Here is a 12,175-nt window from a genome sequence, read left to right on the forward strand (position 1 = left end):
ATATGCAACTTGGGAAACAGCGATTCTAAGAGCAACATTTGTCAAATCTCTTCAGAATTGAGCAGTTCTGAGACTGATTGTCTATGAATAACCGACAAAACACAAATTCAAATAAATGATTGGTTCCAGGAATTACTTATTAGGCAGATACCAATTTTATCATTTACTTTGGCATTGCTGAGTGAAGAAACAAGAGTTACATGTTGATTTCCTTGGATTAAAGCATCCAATTTGGTCCTAGTAAATTTTAAATCTTAAATAAAATAAGACTCAAAAATCAATATTTCTCTAATAAATGTTAATATTTTATATAAGTCAAAACAAATGCTTCTGCATAAATCTAATGTATTTGTTCATTAGATTTTTATTCATATTTTTTCATTTTTTTCATATTTATTTTTATTCATATTTTTAAATAAGTAATAAATATGACAGAATTCTAGAATAGGAATACTGAAACTAAATCCAAGTCAGAATTCAAGTAAATTAAAATATGAACCAAAGAGCTGAGGATGTTTAAATATGATTATATGGCGGAATCATACTGCTTCTATTATATTGCAGATGGAAGAACTGAGCTATATAATATCAAACTCACCAGATCTAAATAGGACAAAATGTCTCCTTTTGTAATCAATATCATAGGCCAAGTGTAGCCTCATATTCACCAGCAACGTTCTAATAGGCCTTAACTCTATCAATACAATTTGAGAAATAGCATTGTATTTACAATTTTACAATTATGACATACAGTATATTCACATTTATAGCAAGTCACTGACTTGATAATGTGTTTTGAAGATCAGGAAGTAACAAAAAATACCCACATTGCTATGCCTTAGGGATATTAATACCTTAGAATGTAAATACCTTCCTAGCGTATATAATTGATATATTCAGGGAGGGCATGTGACACAGCTATACCCAAAGAGATGTAAACAGGATGGCTAGGGCATCCTTTCTCAAATAAAGGAATGTGAGGAAAGATTTAGTCCCACCCTATTTCCCCTGCCTAGTGTGCAGATAAAATAAGAGTCCAGAGGCCATCTTGAAACAATGAAGTCAAACCACATAAAGGGAGTTCATGGTTGACATCCTTGAGTGCCATGTGTAAACTAAGCCCTGCCTTTAAACTCATTTGTTGGCTTTTCTGTTCCTCGCAAGGACATTAATAATCGCCAGAGATAGCAAATACATTTCAACTTTGTACAAGCTGTGGTTCTTAGTAGTGGACTCTGGAAACCACTCTAGCTGGTTTGTACTAACAGGGATTAGTTAGTGGAAGTTATATAGCTCACAGAATTACTGGGATGGTATTTAAGCTTGGGTACTGTACATCCAGGAGATATACATGAAGGAAAACAGTTGCAAGAAAGATGACTGATCATACCATGAGGCCATCATTGCCTTTGCCCCTACAATAGGAACTAGAAGTTAGATACTCCACCATAGTTGTCCCATAAGATGTAACAGCTGTTTTATCTTCTTTAATTTATTACCCATGTTTCATCTAGGTACAACTGTCGGCAGAACCTAAGTCCCATGCTTGCACACTAGTTAAAAGGACATTTGGAAAAGGCAGCTTATGGGTTTCCAGCCTCCATTGTACCAGAAAACAAGCCAAAAAAGCACTGAGATGAACGGTGAGTGAGCTAATATAAACTGTCCATAATTAACTGTGTCAGCCTTGATTGGTATTGACTTCTTGGCGTGGTGCTCTGAGGATTGCTTGAACATATGCAGGCTTAGCAAGAAAAAGTGACATAATTCATTAGTCATAGCTGCTCACATACTGAGAGGGAGAGTTTGGGTGGACCTTCCATTTGTTCTTAAACAAAGGTGCGAATAAAGTGGCAGTTAAAAGTGGTAGCTAAGGGTTTGCGACAGATGAAAAATTATAGGAAAGTAAGATCTGGAAGATACTAAGCTGTTACAGTTGTTGAGGGGCTAGTTCTCAGGAAGAACTGGAAAAACAGAGTTAACAAAAGGAGGAGTCAGTGGTATTAGTACTGTCCTGGAACAGAGACTCTCAAATAAACTCTCTTCCCCCGAGTTGAATCTATATAGACAATCCTCAGATATGGTCAGGGAAAGAACAAACATGAACTAAATTTGTGCTGCACTTCATTTTAGGTATACCTATTCCTGAAACCTTCATAAGAATAACATAATAAAGCGCCCTTACTTTCAAGATCTATGGAAAAAATAGGCTAAGACAAATAGACATGAATTTCTAGGACCATAAACCTTATTGAACTATTTCTTTTATAGTCAAATAATTTGTGTCCTAGAAATACTGTGACTTGTGCAAGTGTTCAGCAGAGCAGTATTTTTTTTAGTATTTCTCAGGCTTATACTTTCTCTACATAATCACAGTCATTAAATCAACCATATTAGGAAGGTATTTTGCTAAATACTACAGATGTTCCAAAGTAGGTACGATAAAAGGGCTCAGTGCTCAAACTATTTATGATTAAATGGAGGGACAGAGACGCAAAGATTATCTTCACTACAATTTCCAAGAAGGGGAAATCATAATGAAATGTGGCATGCAATTGGATGCAGTCAAGATTTTGACAATTAGCAGAAACTGTATCTGAAAAGGCAGAAAATGACTTTATTAAAAATATCGGATAGCTGACAGAATCATTGAAAAGACCAAAGAACCAAATTTGGGATTGCCCAACAGTGAAGAACTAGTATGTTGAAGAAAATTCCTTCAAGCACTAGGACACTTCCGCTTTCATAGATGTTGCCTTCCATATTCTACTAGTAACCCTACAAGTCAACAAAGAGGGCTGCTTGTTCACAAGTTACTAAATCAAAGTGTGCGGTGGAGGAAGCTGGAATCATGAGTAGCTAGGATTTTTAGCTGCTATAGAATGAAGGTATTGTTTTGTTTTCTATCACTGCTCTTAAAATTAAGAATTCTCCAAGCATAGACTGATTCAAAGACCAAGTGAACATGAATTAAAATAGAAGTCTATCACAAAAAGTTACATGGTCTAAAAATTTTCCCAATAAAACAATTATAATAACAATTCATACCAAATCTATTCCTTTTATTCCATGTCCTATTTCCAGAAATGAAAATGATTCTTAGGTGCTCCACAGACTTTAATTAGGTGAGTTATACAAGGATTTTATATTAATTTATGTAAAAATTAATACATTGGAACAACAAATAATGTTAAAGTATATTTCTGAAGAAAGCAAAGGTGAATTTAATTTCATACCTTTCTTAGGAAAACTGGATCCTACTAAAGTCAAACTCAAGGTCATATCTATCACCTGATTTGAGCCTCCAGGTAAATTTACCCTCCAGGTAAATTTCTTTTCAGTCAGGAAACTTCCCTGAGAGACTTAAGGCGCAAGCATTTTCCCTTGGTTTAGTTTAAAACTAAAACCAAACTCTGTTTAACGGAATCCGTTATTGCACTTTAAGCAGCTTCTCTTGATATCATAGATACATAAAGGGCATCTGGACATCGAAGTCATTCTTTCTTTTCAGCTAATAATGTCTGCCAATATTGATCTATTCAACTGGAACGTTAGTTCTAATCATTAGATGTGTATTTGTATATTTTATGATAACTATTGCAGGTGTTACCTTAAGACCCCTCATCAATAAAAGCAATTCACCTTAATGAAGGAGTTAGGGGATAAATCATGCTTGGAAATATATAGAAAGAAAATATTAACAATACACATGAAATGGCTAAATTATTAGTTTAACCTTTGGTGAAAGTAAATAATTGGTTCCTTTCTCCTGTGTATCTACAACATTTCAGCAACTGTGAAAAAGCAGTTCTGTTTCCACTCTTTGCTTTTCAAGCACAGACAACTTTCACCAAATAACTTCCTAGAAGATGGGGTCAAATTGGAACTTGTACTTATAAATAAAGATTTGCCTGAGATTCAGTAACACTTCACCTCTATTCTTCTCCTGGAAATTTTATTCCAATATTGATGGACTTTAAAGACATTTTCCTTTTGATTATATTAAGGTACCAACTCTGGAGATGAATAAATTCATTTACAATGCAACTCATGTAACTCAAAAGTTATGTATTGTTTCTTACTTTTTCTTTTGCAAATTCAATTCTTCTTTCCTTCTTTCAAATACTTGTTTGTATCTTTTTCTTTTTAATTTTTAAAATTTCTTTTATTTTTTCCCATACACACACTTCCTCTTTACTACTTTTTTAAATTTCAAAAATGTAAAGAAAAATCATGCATAGCATACAGGATTCCCATACATCACCCCATCACCACTGCTACCTTACATTATTGTGACACATTTGCTACAAATGAAAGAACATCATCAAAATATTACTGCTATCTTTAGTTCATAGCTTATATTTGGTGTATTTTTCCCACAGAGCATACCATTATTAACACCATGTATTAGTATTGCATATTTGCTGTAGTTCATGAGAGAACATTCTTATTTTTGGACTATTAACCATAGTCCATCATTTGCCATGGGGTTCACTGTGTTATCCAGTCCCAAACCTTGGATAATCCATTGGAAGTGTATACTCAGTGGCTCTCAATGTCATCAAAGAGTTGTGCTTTCATTGGCTCAGTCTATTTAAGAATGTTTTCATTACTTCAAAAGGAAAAATCCCATATCTTCTTATACCCTCCCATTCTTGACCCTTGGCATTGATATAGTACCTTCTTTGACATTGTTGTAAAAATATTACAATATTGCTGTCAACTGTAGTCTGTATGACACATTAGTTGTATTTTTCTCATGTGTCTCCATATTCCTAGCACCTTGTAATAGAGGAGCATTCTTGTATTTGTACTATTAATCACAATCATTATCCCCCACTGAAATCACTACATTATACAGTCCCTAGATTATCCTCTCGCTTTCTTTCTATTGACATTAACCCTCCTTAGATAATCCCTTTCAACCAGATTCACATATATAAATTGGTAGTGTTAGTTATACTCATATAATGTCTTACCATCAACTCAATCCATTTTAACATATTTATATCCAACTTATTAAACATTCTACATACATTCAGTCTGAACTTCCCTTCTCAATCCACATTCTATTTCCTAGTAACCCAGTAACCCATACTATATAGTTTGATTCCATGAGTTTACTTATCATACTAAATTCATATTAGTGAGGTCTACAATATTTGTCCTTTTCTGTCTGGCTTATTTTCACTAAACAGAATGGCCCCAAGTTTCATCCATATTGTCATATGTATCCCAACTTCATTTTTTCCTATAGCTGAATAGTATTCCACTGTATGTTTATACCACATTTTGTTTATTCATTCATAGGTTGACCAGCATATAGGCTGTTTCTATCTTGTAGCAACTGTAAATAATGCTGCTATGAACATCACTGTGCAAATGTCTGTTTGTATGCTTGCTTTTAGTTTTTCTTCATATATTCCTAGTAGCAGAACTGTAGGATCTTACAGCAATTCTATTCTGTTCTGTACAGAAACTGCACCATTTTACATTCCTACTAACAGTGAAGAAGTGTTTCAATTTCTCTGTGCTTGTAGTTTCTGGATTTTTTTTTTAGTAAATCAATTCTACTGATATATATTAAAAAGCGTTCAATTCATCCAAAGTGTACAATCAATGACACTTGGTATAATCACATAGTTAGGCTTTCATCACTTCAGTCATTTATTTAAGAGCATTTTTATTATTTAAATAATAATAATAAACAAAAAAACAGATAAACAAGAAAGAAAACCCATCACCTCTCAATCTCTCTGTACTTCCCCTGCTGTAGATAGACTATTTCTCTCTATTTTTACATAATTTTTTATTTATTAAGCAGTTTTATCGAGATATACTCACATACCACACATCTATTCAAAGTGCATAATCACTGGCTATTAGTATAATCAAAATGCTGTGCACTGATCACCACAAAAAATTTTAGAACAATTTCATTACTCCAAAAAGAAAATTTAATAATGACTATTCTGTAAGTCATGAAATGATATCTCATTGTAGTTTTAATCTGTGTTTCCCTAGTAACTAGTGATGCTGAGCATATTTTCACATGCTTTTTGGCCATTTTGCATTTCTTCTTTGGAAAAATGTCTAAGTCTTTCAGCTTTTCATTTTTTGGGAGTTTTTTGATGACTGGCTCAATCTCTTTACTTGTATTGGTTTGGTGAGGTCTTCTATTACTTTTAGGGTCAGTGTAGGTTGTCCACGTGTTCCTGAAAAATTGTGAATTTCATCTATGTTATATAGTTTGTTGGTATACAGTGGTTCATAATATCCTTCTATGATCTCACTTATTTATGCAGGGCCAGTGGTAATGTCCACCCTCTCATTTCTGATTATTTATATAATCTTTGTTATTTGCAGTCTAGCTAAGGATTGGTTGATTTAGTGGCTTTGCTTCACAATTCTTCTTTAATTATTTTGGTCTTTATTTTTTTAATGTTACATTAAAAAAATATGAGGTCCCCATATACCCCCCTCACCCCACTCCTCCCCCCATAACAACAACCTCCTCCATCATCATGAGACATTCATTGCATTTGGTGAATACATTTCTGAGCACCGCTGTACCTCATGGTCAGTGGTCCACATCATAGCCCGCACTCTCCCACAGTATACCCAGTGGGCCATGGGAGGACAATGTCCAGTAACTGTTCTTACAGCACCACCCAGGACAATTCCATGTCCCAAAAACGCCCCCACATCACATCTCTTCCTTCCACTCCCTACCCCCAGCAGCCACCATGGCCACTTTCTCCACACCAATATTCTACACCTTTAAAATTGCCCAGATTAAGTTAACAAAACAGGTCCAGAGATCCACTAATAGGGTTCAGACAAGATCCAAGGGTCCTAGGACATAAAGGACTCCAAAAAGCTTATTATCTTCTTGCATTTTTCTGACTTGCTAGAAGGTGGCACTCTTCAGTGTGTTTTTCCATGGAGGTGTCCCTTAAACTCCACTTGTTGGGCTGGTTGTGGCCAAGATTCAAAATGGAGACTCTGCTGCCCCAAATCACTGATAAGAACACACTCTGCATTCTCTGTTGCAACCTTCCTCTTCCCTTCGAGGAAGACTTCCATTCCCCTCTCAGTTGGCTGCAATGAGCCATGGGTGTTAGAAAACCGTTCACCTTGAGGGTGGGGAATGGGTGTCAGTCCCAGTCACAGGGATATGTAACCCACAATTTCAATTCAGCCTCTTGTCTCTGTCCCTCTTCCTCCTGTACAATTTGCAGCACTCTCCTGATCTGCAGATCCTCAAAGAAGCTCCCTCTGACAGCTTTTTGCCCTTCTTTCATTGTTTTTGCAAGAGAGTTGAGCCCTGCTGACCTATTCTTATATCATCTTCCTGAAAGTTCTACCTCTCTTTTCTTAATATTGACCATATACACTCATTGCAAAGAAGCTTCAACTGCAGTTGACTACTATGACTAGAGGATTGTTAATATTTTTTATTTTAATATCAATACAATGGAAGAGGAAAAGCTGTGACAATGGAAGGGAAAGTAAGAAGTCAGGGGAGGAGTATACCAGTTTTGAATTGGGGTGGTCGTAGTTGGAATGGAAAGTCAAGGGCATCTGCAAGAGTAAAGAAAAAAGTGAATCTAATTATTTCCAGAAGCAATGCACAGGGACTTCTAGAGTAAAAATAAAGTTTTGAAGCTGGATGAGGACAAAGAGAAGAATGATTTTTGTAACCAAAATATGAAAATGCCGTGTTTATTTGTTGATTTTTCTCCTATGACACAGCAACTATGTTTTGTGCCCTTTGAAAAAAGTCACTCAAAAGTTAGAGAGAAAAATTAAATAGACAAGAAAGAGTAGTAAATATAAGAAATGAAGAAAGAGTTTTAATGGATTCCAAATTCTCTTTCCAATTCTTCTTGAGGTTTAGGTATATGTCTTACACACAATGTTGTTTTATATCAACATTGTGCTATCCTTATAATTACTTTCTTACTTTTTTGAGTTACTGTTATTTGCAAGCAAAACATTACTAGAAAATAGAATAGATATATGTATATAAAATAGGAAATATATGAAATGTTCAGAAGTTACATATTTAATGCTTGAGAGGCTAAACTGTCAATACCATTAGTGTCAGGTAGATACAAATTGAATCAATGGCAAAATGAGAAACATTATCACATCAAGGTAAAGCAGGTCTTTCTTGAATCTCCTGTGATCTCCTTTCTGGAACTGGGAAGAAAAACACTGAGAAATTAAGGCTTTCAAATATACCCATGGTCAAGAAAGCATCTCATTTTCCTATAGTGTTTGAAGTCAAACCTTCCCCCCTCTCCACCTTCACCCACCACCCATGTTGGAAGGGATAACTGCATGCAATCTGGAATTGAGACCTTTAAGGCAGACACAAAAGTGGAGGTCTTTAAAAAGGAGAATTTGGATGAAGAGAGCAACCAGCAGTTTACTAAGAGAGAGAAATCCTTAGATCAGAGGAATCCCCTTTTAAGGGCAGAGAGTTCTTCCTTTCCAGCCCAGGAGATTATTTCTAGACCAGCACAGTCCAATAGAAATACAAAACATGTAACATATTATTTTTTATTTTCTAGTACTCCATCAATAAGAGTTAAAAAAAATAAAGGCGGTGGACTTGGCCCAGTGGTTTAGGGCGTCCATCTACCACATGGGAGGTCCGCGGTTCAAACCCCAGTCCTCCTTGACCCAAGTGGAGCTGGCCCATGCACCATGCTGATGTGTGCAAGGAGTGCTGTGCCACACAGGGGTGTCCCCTGCGTAGGGGAGCCACACATGCAAGGAGTGTGCCCATAAGGAGAGCTGCCCAGTGTGAAAGAAAGTGCAGCCTGCCCAGGAATGGTGCCGCACACATGGAGAGCTGACGCAGCAAGATGATGCAACAAAAAGAAACAGATTCCAGCTGACAACAACAGAAGCAGACAAAGAAGACGCAGCAAATAGACACAGAGAACAGACAACGGGGGGAGGGGGGTAGGAAGGGGAGAGAAATAAATAAATAAATAAAAGTTACTTTAATAATGTATTTTATTTAATTCAATTCATTCAATTTATTTTTTCAACTTATAACCATTAGATAACCTATTATGAAGGTATTTCACTTTTTTGTCCCACATCTTTCAAATCCAATATGAATTTTAGACTCACAGTACATCTCAATTCAGACTAGCCACATTATAGTGCTCAGTAGCCACATGGCCCATTGCCTACTGTACTGGATCTCACAGGCTCATAAAATAGAGTGGTAGCCATTCCTGTTATCCTCCTCTTCTACAAAAGTTCCTTTGTACTTCTGTTACCTTTCAGTCCTTCTATGTAGGATAAATTGGAAGTGATTAAATTCATAATTTTGTCATAAACTGATAAATTTCCATGAATTCCAGAAAAAAAATGAGTCAAATTAGACCTTATCAAACTCAATGTATCCCCCTATAAAACTTTCAGAATTTAAAACTAGGTGCAATAATGAACTTTGATTTGAGGGTTCTTTTTCCTTGGGCCACCACAGAGGTCATCTTTGTAGGTTTCCTAGGAACCATCTTTTCTATCTCCCAGGAAACGTTTTGCAAGTGACTCTCCATGCAAGAGTGGAGAATGGAATACAGACTTAACCAATCAGCACAGCAACTAACATCCATAACCAGACATGTATTAAAGCATGAGCACAAACACCCAGGTTTTCTAGTCAATCTGTCCCTAGTTTGCTTAAATCTTAATTACAGCCTTTTTCCATTTGCTTTTTATTTAAAGCCCTTTTCAATAAGATGATTTTCTGGTTCTTGGAATGTTCAAACAGAGCACTCAAACATTAGTTTTCAGAGTATAGCAGTGACAAATACATGCACCCACCCCCATGGAACTTGTAGTTAAGAGGGTATAACAGATATTAAATATGTTTAAAGTGACAAAATTAAAAATGTATTTTTGCATGTAAGAGAATGTGGAAAGGGGGAAGAGGTTCTGAGATCTCCACGAGTTTGAGAGCAAGCCATCTTTTGAGTGTCTGCCTCAACAGATAGAACAAACCTGACAAGCTAAATAAAAAGGCATTTCTCCTTTATTTCTTTTTTTTTAGATTTTTAAATTTTTTGTTTATTTTTCTACCCCCCTCCCCCCCGCCCCCAGAGTTGTCTGCTTTCTGTGTCCATTCGCTGTGTGGTCTTCTTTGTCCGCTTATATTCTTGTCAATGGCACCCGGAATCTGTGTCTCGTTTTTTGTTGCGTCATCTTGCTGCGTCAGCTCTCCATGTCTGTGGTGCCGTTCCTGGGCAGGCTGCACTTTTTCTGCGCTGTGTGGTTCTCCTTATGGGGTGCACTCCCCTATGCGGGGGACAACCCCACGTGGCAGGGCGCTCCCTGCGCACATCAGCGCTGAGCATGGGCCAGCTCATCACATAGGTCAGGATACCCTGGGTTTGAACCTTGGATCTCCCATGTGGTAGGCGGATGCCATATCTGTTGGGCCAAATCCACTTCCCTCTCCTCTATTTCTATCATTCCTTCTCCTGATACTCCTCAAGAAGTCGCCCTGGAGAAGAGATAGTGAAGAAGGAAATCTAGTAAAGATAGTCCAAGCCCTTTATCCCCCTTTGTTGATCCCTGAGCCACAGGTAAGCCCTGAAATATTTGATAATCTTGGGGAAGAAATATTGAATCGAATGAGAGAGTAAGGTTTTTAACTTAAATTAGTATGAATTTTAAAACCTAATAATGAAGCTAATCTGATACCCAAAGTGACTAAGAAGTTATAGATGTGCCCAAATGTTGCTATGGGATAGGGAAGGGAGATCTAGAAGAGGGGTATTAGCAGGAAAAAAAAAAAAAAAAAGAAAATCAAGCTGTCTCTTGCTTATTTTTCCTCATTTGATTCAACAAATAATTATAAATGTCTTTCTCTGCCAAAAACCTCAAGGGCAGGGAGAAGTTTAGTATCTCATGTTACACATAAATTCAATTCTGTGATGAGTAAATGAATGCATATTAGAACAGAATTGCTGAATAATAATAATAATAGTAATGATTTCAGCATCACATGTAAACCAGAATCAATATCTAATATTGCTTAAAATATTTTCAGATATCGTTTGGAATTGAAATCCTGTAACTTGATTTTGTATAATATGCCTTAAGACCCCTACTACTTGGTTATCATTAAAATCTTCCATAAAGTTTCCCCAGTAATTACTGAGTTTCCTCAGAATACTGTGCTCATTTGACAGGAAGAAAAGATGCTGCTTCCTCATGTCCTAGTGCCCCTCAAGAGTTCACTGCTCTGCTCCATTCAGTTGTTCACTCTTATTCTCAGCTCCAGCCTGTGTAGAAAGATATGACTTTCTCTGAAATATAATCTCCCCAAATAATAAGACCAAATAACTAGAATCCATAAATTAAAGGCATAGGGACTTTACTAAAGGACTTTGTGACTTTTATTTTAGGTAAACTGAGGCAGATTCCACTTTTAAGAAGAAATTCAATAATAAAATTTTTCTTTAGTATCTATCTTTCATTGTTATTTCATAAAATAGATTTTCCCCTAATGCGGATTTGTATGGAATTTATGCATATAACTATGTTAGTCTATTTAATAACTTCGTTAGCTCGTTTTGCACATATAAAAATCTTTAACTGATTTTTTCTGAAACCCAAGGAAGAGGAATAAATAGTCAAATGATCACTAGATGGCAGCATAACTCAATTCTTGTAAAATACATTTCAACTGGTCATTTTGCTTTTTCTTATGACTATTTGTTTAAAAAACTTTAAGGATAAAGATGATATATTGGAATAATATATTAACTGATATGAAATATTAGTTGCATACTGTACCATATAATCTTGAGTATAAGGTTAGTGTATTTGTTTGCTTCAAGTAAGACATCAACAATCTTTCTGACTGTTGAAAGTGAGTCATGTAAAGCTAAGACCCACCAAGTGCATGACTCTTGGAATAAGACAGGCCTGAATTTAATCATGGCTTTTCTCTTTACTAGTAATCAAACTTAGAAATTTTGTTGTTGTTTTCTTTTAGTTTGCTGAGAGCCTTCTTCCCATCGAGTCCCTGTTCGGGCTCCAGTTGCTGAGCCTCTTTTTGGACCCCAAGTTGGGCACCAGTTGCTGCACTAAGTCAGCAATCATTTGTTCAAAGGGAAGGTGATGCAGAACTTACAGAAAA

This window comes from Dasypus novemcinctus, chromosome 12, assembly GCF_030445035.2.
Source record: "Dasypus novemcinctus isolate mDasNov1 chromosome 12, mDasNov1.1.hap2, whole genome shotgun sequence".
In the NCBI taxonomy this organism is placed as follows: domain Eukaryota; kingdom Metazoa; phylum Chordata; class Mammalia; order Cingulata; family Dasypodidae; genus Dasypus; species Dasypus novemcinctus.